The following is an 8,933-nucleotide window of genomic DNA, read 5'->3' on the forward strand; positions in this document are numbered from 1 at the left end:
TTGTTAGTAAAGCCTCAGTTTTATTTAGAACAGCACTGTGTCCATGTTTGAGATATGAATCATGTTGGTATAAACCAGTGGGATTTGTTTGTTTGGTTGTTTTTTGAGACAGAGTCTCACTATGTACTCTAGACTGGCCTTGAACTCACTATGTAGCCCAACCTGGCATCAAAGTCACTGTGGCCCTCCTGCCTCAGCCTCCCAAGTATTGGGATTACACCCACGTGTCACAAAGCTAGCTAAGGCAGTGAGGCTTTTGGTACATCCTTTACTGGGCTGTCTTACAGTTGGTGGTCAATGAATTGTGATGGGAAGTCTGCTGGAGAGGGGAAGGGTGTGTAATGACAGGAGCAGTGAAGAAACTGCCAAGCAGGTCTGTTTGAAGTGAGTAAAGTAACCCTCAGGTCTCTTAAGTGGAAATGTGCCTTTCTTCGATACTAGTACTGGAATCAGCCTAGTACAGAATCATGAAGTCGTGAAGCAACATTCCAAAGGTACACCATTCAGAATACTTGAGATATGCCATCTCCACTACAACTCTCTGTTTTCCAGACCTCTTACATTCTGAGCATGACAAAAACTATACCACTTAATGGCTCTGGTGCTTTAGATCTAAAATGGTCTCCATAGTCTTGTGTGTTCAGAGGTGGAGCTTTCAGATTGGATCACAAGAACACTAAGTTCAGCAGGGAACCAATCCATCAAAGAGACTGTAAGTTTATGGCATTATTGGGAGGTGATGAAAACTTCACATGTGCAGTCTAAATGAAGGAAATCGGTCGGAGGGCATTACATTGAGGACTATCTTGTCCTCTCACACTTTCCTTTACACTCTACTTCCTGGCTGCTAACAAGTTGAGCAGCTTTCCTTCATCACATCTTTGCCAAGGGCCTAAAAACAATGGAACCGGAAGACCGTGGACTGAAACTTCTGAAACCATGATCTGAACTACACCTTTCTTCCTAAAAGTTGATTTCTGTCAGGTATTTTGGCACAGCAATGAAAACTGACTAGAGTACACAGATCCTGTAGAACAACACTTTGTCTTAGTCACTTTCTCATCACTGGGACAAAATACCCAACACCCACAACTTTAAAGAAGAGAGGTTTATTTTGGCTCACAGTTTTTAAGTCCATGGTGGGAGGGTCTGGGCAGCCATGAAGCAGAGAACAAAGGGCAGACCCAGGACCTAGGGAAGGAGATAACCCCTTCCAGGTCCCACCCCTAGTGACTGCCTCTAACCAGGCCCCATCTTCTAAAAGCACGTTCAGCCCTGAAACGAATCCGCTCATGAGTACAGCACCCCGTGAAAGCCCTGCCCCTGAGCACTTGGGAGTTTGGGGGACATTCAAGTTCTAAACTCTAACACACTCTAGCCTCACAAGGTGTTATGTCCCAAGTAACAATGTAACAGAGCCTTCAATGTTGCTCAGATCTATAGCTTCATGGACAATGTTGGGAGGGGTGTAGAACTGCTATAGCAAGGGGATCACATCTGGAACTGTAGCAGCAATTGAAATTGCATCTTGTTTAAGCTTCTAGCAATCCAGAGTCATTTAATGTCCACAGTTTAGGTGTCTTTTTCTGCATTAACAAACCATTGCAAAACTTCAGTAATATTAAGCAACCATTTCATTGTGTGGACAGGTTCTTCAGGTTAGGAATTTAGACAGAGAACAGTGAGAATGGCTTCTTCTGCTCCATGCTGTCCAAGGCCTTGGTAGAGACGGCTGGATGGCTAGGGGTTATGGGCTGGTTGGCAGCTATTCTCTTCTGGGTACTTCCTCACTAACCTGTCTCCTAGGTGCTCGTGTCCCTGACCCTTCCCACGCTGTTCTAACTTCCCTGTGGAGAAGGACATTCTTGGATTAGAATGCGTTAAGAACACAATGATTTGTTTAACCTTGAGTTTACGATCCTTCTTTCTCAGCCTCTTGAGTGCTGGGATTATTGGCGTGTCTTGGGTGCTGGGATTACAGGCGTGTCTTGGATTACATGTGCAAAAGGATAATCCTTTGGTTATCCTTGCTAGAACGTTTGGGATCCACCCATTGGTGCTAGCTACGCCCTAGGTTCTCACTCAATAAAAGGTGACTGAAATTGGTATTCGGGGTTGCAGTCCAAGAGGCAGTAAGCCCCCTGATGCCAGACTTTTGCTTCTCTCATTTCTCTTACTTTTTCTTTTCATCCACGGGCACCTCGTTCTCGGGACCTGACACGCTGGATAAAACGACACTTCCCCTTCTACAAGGAGCCATTTCTAGCATCTGACAGCTGACAGCTTGCAGCCCCATTCCTCCCACTTCCTCTCTGACCCAAACCTAGGCCAGAATCCTTGGGGTCCCCTTCTTCGTGCTGGCAGGATGGTCCAGCCATGCAATGCCCTGCTCGAACTTGGGAACCTGCCAGCCCACCCTAGCCTCAGTTCAACGGCAGCTGACTCTCAGTCTCAGGCACTCGGCAGCCGGGGTGACCAGCCTTGCTCTCCCCAGAAGCCTCACTGTGCAAGTGACAAACCCGTTCCTGCCCACAGTGTGCTCCTGTGTGCACATGTCCTGCTCCTGCAGTCTGGCCACACTGGTGGGAGGCGAGGTTCCACGGGCACTGGAACACCTACTGGAGTGGGTCTTTCCATGTGGTCTGGACTTCCTTGTGGTATGGCAGACTCAGAGTCTGACTCTGTGTGGGATAGGTCAAGGTTCAAGAACCGAGTGTTAAGAGTGACTACGACATAAAGCTGCATTGCCTTCGTGACATGGCCTTGGAAGTCTTGTACCATCAGCTTTGTTGTGTTCTACAGTTTAAGAAGTTACAGTTCTGCATAGGTTCAAGGGGAGGGGATGTTGACCCATTTATAAATGGGAGAAATATGGACAAATTTGAGGCTTTTGTTTTAAAATTGCCACACTGGTCAGGAGTGGTGGCCCATGCCTGCAATCATGGCACTCAGGAGGCTGAGGCAGGAGAATCACTGCGAGTTCAAGGCCAACCTGGGCTATGAAGTGAGTTCAAGGCCAGCCCAAACTGCATAATGAAAGCTTGTCTCACAAAGACCAAAAATAATAATAATAATAATAAAAATAAAATCATTACATTTATCAAGACTTGCTGTATGGGCCAAAGTGGAGAATGAAATGGGAGCGTGATAGGAATTTTCTTCCTTATAGTTTTCAAATTTTTGATGACAGAATCAATTTCTGAAATTCCCCTCTAAGCAGGTGGTACTTCTTTTGATTTACACTGGTGGGTAAAAGCTCTAGGGGTTTCTACTTGGGCTTTTTTGCCATGATACCCTCATTCCGTAGGTCAGGAAATCAATGTGGGGATTCTGCAGAGTTTTTTAGGTTAGCAATTCTGATAACTAGCAGCATCTTGTTGTGGTTTTAATATGCACTCTCATAATAGCTAATCATGTTGAACATCTTCCCATGTGCTTATTCATCATCTATATCTCCTCTTCAGTGAAATGCCTGTCTGTGTCCTTTGCCTATTTTCTAATTGTATTATTAGGGTTTTATTTGCTTGTATTTACTGTTGAGTTTTGGGAGTTTTTAACAAAGCAAATGGGTTTTTATTGGCAACTACTGGAGTAATGCATTCTTCTAAGTAATACATTCTTGTTATGGCTTGCATAGCAGTCAGGGTTTTACTAGAGAAACAGATATAACACAGGATATACAAATGTATAAGAAATTACAAGATTGGCTTACGACGGTCAGCCACAGAGTTGGGTGAGGAAGCATGCAGAGGCTGTCTGAACACTGGAGGCAGAAGGAATCAGTCCAGGGTCTGGAGCTCACTGCAGTGTCCATGCAAGTCCATGTCAGGAGGCTGATGGGTCTGCGATGGAAGGCTGATGAGTCTACACTGGAAGGCTGAAGGATCCAAGGCGGAAGTCAAAGAGTCTGTGCTAGAAGCCAGGAGACGATGTCTAAACTGAAGGTGAAGAGTGGAGCTCCTCCAGAGAATGAAGCCCATCTGTCCTTCCTCATTTCCCTTTTGTATAGTTTGTGTCTAGATGTCCCCCCAGGGCCTCATGCGGTCATAGGTGGGGCTTTTTCAGAGATGGCTGAATCTAGAGTGTGTGATTGATTCATCGTGGCAATGCTAGGATTAAAGATGCTGGGATTAAGGGTTTATTAAATGAGTCCACTGATTGGTTTGGCACCCATTTTAAACCAGGAAGTTTAGATAAAATATAAAAGGGGCAGAAAGAAGCTACTATTCTCAATTGCATGCCTTTGTTGCCTTCTGCCTGCCATGCCTGTTTCTCCTCTGCGATGCCCTCTGCTGCACTGCCCTGCCTTGGAGCCAGCCAGCTATGGACTGAAACTTCTACCCACTGTGAGCCACGTAAACCTTTCCTCCTTTAATTGGGGCTGTCGGGTATTTTGCCTCGGCAATGAGAATACTAACCAAGACAATTCTCAAGTATTTTGTCTAAGAATTTCTGAATAGGACCAGTTTTTAATAGGACCCATAATTTACCTCTAAAGTAAGTACTATAATAACATTTCTTTAGAACTTCCTGAAAGAGATCAGGTTGTTATGGCTGTTTACAGTAAACACTTAAAAACAAACTTACAGAACTGTTGACCAGATTCATTGGCTTAATTATGTCTACTGAAAGAAAAACAAATGAGAGCTTTCTAATAGTTCATCATTCAGACTGTACAGATTTTAAGGGTTTTGAGTCAGTTCCAGTGAAGAAATAAGATCAATCTGCTCCTGTAAAAATGATCATTAAAAATATCCAGAAGAGATCTTTCAAATTATGAAAGGAAACCTCACCCACTTCAGAGTATATGAAATGTCAATAGTACTAGCTACTACTTCTGGCAGAAGATAATTTCCTTAAAACCTAATGCAATATAATTAGTCTGATTACATTGTTCAATTCTCCAAATCCATCCTGTCCTAAAATCAGTTGATTTTGATTCTTTTTCTTTTCTAGAAGAGACTCTTTACAGACACCCATGGTCAATTCAGATTTATCTTTTATATCTCTTATAACCCTTATAACTGCTAACAAGGTATAAAATCTCCATGGGGCTACAAGGTAATTTTTTGCATATTTCCATATCACACGGCTTTTTTATCTTTTTTTTTTTTTTTGAGACAGGGTCTAGCCGTGTAGTTCAGGCTGGCCTTGAACTCTCTTCGTAGCCCAGGCTGGCCTTGAACTCCCAGTGATCCTCCTGCCTCAGCCTGCCGAGTGCTGGGATTACAAACATGCGCCACCATGCCAGGTTAGCTTTTCTATCTTCTGAAACAATAAGTTTACAATGTACTGTTTTGGAATCTAGAATTGCATGTATTTGAAATTGCTTGATAATTTTGTTTGGGCCAGAATATTGTGGAGGAAGCTGGTAATCATAATCTTTGAAATTGAATGAAAAAGTTTCTGGATATTTAAAGTTTCTGTATCTGTGATAGATGCTGTTAACATTTGTCAGGAATTGTACTTCTGACTTTACACATTTTCTCTCTATACCCTTTAACAGATATTTTGACGAGGAGGCATGATCTGAAAAGTTTGTCATTCTTTCATTCAGTTTTGCTAAAGTATCTATCTCTTCATCTTGTAATTACCTGTGTATAGTCTTTTGCTCATTTTAGAGAAAGAAGTTCTTCCAATTTGAACTTCATTTCTTCTCTCCTATGCTCTACCTTTTTCTTCAGGTGCAGTGATTTTCCAGAATGCATCGTAATCACTTTTCAGCTGTTTCACTCTCTCCTTCCGTAGCTCAATGCAACGGTTCTGATTGTTTCCTGTTGTAGTTTAGGTTAAATATTAGTGTGCTTTGCATTCCTCTACAACAGGAAACAATCAGAACCGTTGCTAAATCCTCAATGTTAGTCAAGGCATTAACTCCCAACAGGCTCCCCGTAAGAGTGCACTTCAGGGAAAGTGCCTGTGGAACAGATGCCTCAGCGGCTCAGATCCAAGACTGCATAGGAACCGTGGAGACTGCAGGGGCACTGCATGGACTTCTGGGACTCCCTTTTATGTTCTTGATGACCGTTGTGTTAGATATATAGGTATAGATTGTTCTATGTACTCTTAATGTATTTTATTGAGCAAGAGTTTTAATTTCAATGAAATCGACTTTATCAATTTTTATTTTATAGGTCATACTTTTGGTGCCATGTCTAAGAATTCATCACTAGGTTCTAGATCCCAAAGATTTCCTCCTGCCACCTTCTAAAAGTTTGACAGCTTTATGTTTTATATTTAAATGTAGGATTCACTTTGAGTTAATTTTTGTGTGACATGTGAGGTTTGGATTGAGTTTTTTGTTTGTTTGAGTTTTGCTTGTTTTGTTTTAGTCTATATTAATGTTTAATTACTCCAGTACTGTTTGCTGAAAAAACTACCCTTCCTCCACTGGAAGGTGCGAATTGCTTTTGCACCTTTGTCAAAAGAGTTGGACAAAGTTATGTGTCTGTTTCTGGGTTCTCAATTCCGTTCCACTTAACTACATGTCTGCGTCTCTGGCAATGCCACACAATTTTGATTACTATGGCCTCAGCAAAAGCTTTGAAATTGTATAAAGAGATAATCTTGTATCCTACAATTTTGCAAAAACTCATTTATTAGTTATGGGGGTTATTTTTACGAATTCATTGAGACATTTGATGAAGACAGTGATGTAATCTGGGGCCGGTGATATGGCTCCGTGCCACAATGCCTGCCTGGCAAGTGCAAGGTCCTGAGTTCAATTCCTGGTACCGAAAAAAAAAAAAGATGTAATCTGCAAGTTGAGACTGTTACTTTCTTTCCAATATATATGACTTTGTTTTTATCATATTCCATTGGTCAAAATTTTTAGTACTATGTCAAATTAAGGGTGGGGAAAGTGGATATCCTTACCTGTTCCCAGTCTTCATAAGACAGTGTCCATCTTATCACCATAGGTCTTCTATAGATGATGTTCTACAGAAGTTCCAGTTGAGCAAGCTCTCTCTTCTGTGGTTTACTGAGAGTTTTTGTCATGAATGGTTATTAGATTCTGTCAAATGCTTATATGCATGAAATATGATAATCATATTATGTCTTTTTTGCATGTATGAAATATTATAATCATACTATCGCTTCTTTTGCCTGTTACTATAACAAACCACACTGATTGCTTTTCAAATATTGAATGAGCTTTACCCTTCTGGAATAAACTGTTACAATTTCTAAATGCATTTTAAAATTCTATTTGCTAGTGTTTTGCCAAACATTTTTATCTCTATATTCATCAGGCATACTGGTGTGTAGTTTTTCATTTCTCTTTCGAATACTGTCTTTTTTGGTTTTGGCACCAGAGTAATACTGGCTTCACTGAATGAGCTGAGAAGTAATTGATCTGGACTTGTCAAGATAATGTCATGTGATTTTAATTATAATGATAGTGGGTACGATGTCAAGATTTTCTCATGTCATACGAGAAGCAGTATCATTGACAGCAACAAAGCCAAATGTCATACTTCAAATGAAAATTAGGTGGCTTTCTCTTTCAGAGAAACACATTTTAGGTGTTTATATAGGAAAAAGAGAGCTGCCCTATTTGAACTTATACCATGGCGCTTCAGGTTTTTTGGTGTTTTTTGGTTTTTTTTTTTGTCTTTTTGAGTCAGGGTTTCACTATGCAATTCAGGCTGGTCTTGAACTTGCAGTGATCCTCCTGCCTCAGCCTCCTGAGTGCTGGCATTAAAAGTGTGAGCCACCTCCAGGCTTTTTAACTCACATGCTTCCTAGATTTATTAGAACAAGAGTTGGGTGGGACATGGCCTTCACACATGTATAGCTATCTTTCCATATCTGTCTAAGAGCCAGAATTTTCTTTTCAAATTTCTTGTGAAAGAAAATGTTCCACGTCCACATTGTTTTCAAGTTTCCCTTTTCGCCTTTGCTTTTCATGACATAATTGGAAGAGAAACTGTTCTGTAACAGTGAGTATTTACTTCCATAAATCCTAGAAGATAGAAGATTTACAGTACTGAATGAACTGCCAAATTAAGCCCCTCCCCTTTCTTGGCCGTGCTGGGAACGGAACACGGGGCCTTGTGCGTGCTGAGCCATGTCCCCAGTCTTGGGAAGCCTATGTTAGATAAGGAACCCACGGGGAAGGACGTCGTAGTACTGCCACATGTAGGCAGGACCGATAAGGAGCCAGACCCACTGCGAATAAAGTTTCGGGCAAACAATTCTGAGCAGTTGAGGTCCTGGCTGGAAAGCGAGGAGCGAGCAGTGGAAGAAGGAAGTTATAAGTAGCGATTCTGGTCGCATGTTTCGTCACAGAGATGAGGAGTGTAGTTCGTCTGGCTCTCCCCCGTTTCTTCCTCGCTGCCCTTTCCTCCGTGGCTCTGCCCCTCGCACTGGATGGGATGTTTGCTCAGGGCCAGAGGAAATGCTTGTGAAGTGCTTAGGACAATAAGTGGCCAAGTGTTAATCTGGCACCGAGGAAGCCCTGATGAAAGTTAGGTGCTTGCTGTTGTTATCGTTATCACCGCATAGGGTGTTCCGTACAGCGCCTGGCGCAGTCACCCTCGGAGCCCTCATTTCAAACCTTGGGATTAAAGAGGCTGCGGTAACACTACCTTTTGAAATTGGACTGCGGGGGTTTGTGGGGACACTGAAACAGTGTGGCCCATGGAGCTCCGCGCCCACCACGGCACGGGTCTCTGAGGAGCGGTAGGAAGCGGCACTGCTTGGCAAGCCATCAAGGAGAACAGGGAAGTCGCGGAGGAGTCTTAATGTTCTCCTCCCTTAGCTGTCTACTTGGCAGAGGTGGGCCAAGAGCTCTGATTGTGCTCTAAGGTCAGGGACGAGCCTTTGTGGATGTCGCTGACGGGGGCGGGAACGACGGCGACAGGTTGCGCGCGGTGTTCCGGAGGAGGCGGCAGAGCGCCTTCCCCGTGCCCTCGCCGCCGCGCTCGGCC

This window comes from Chinchilla lanigera, unplaced genomic scaffold (genome assembly GCF_000276665.1).
Source record: "Chinchilla lanigera isolate Chin_1 unplaced genomic scaffold, ChiLan1.0 scaffold00193, whole genome shotgun sequence".
Taxonomy (NCBI): Eukaryota; Metazoa; Chordata; class Mammalia; order Rodentia; family Chinchillidae; genus Chinchilla; species Chinchilla lanigera.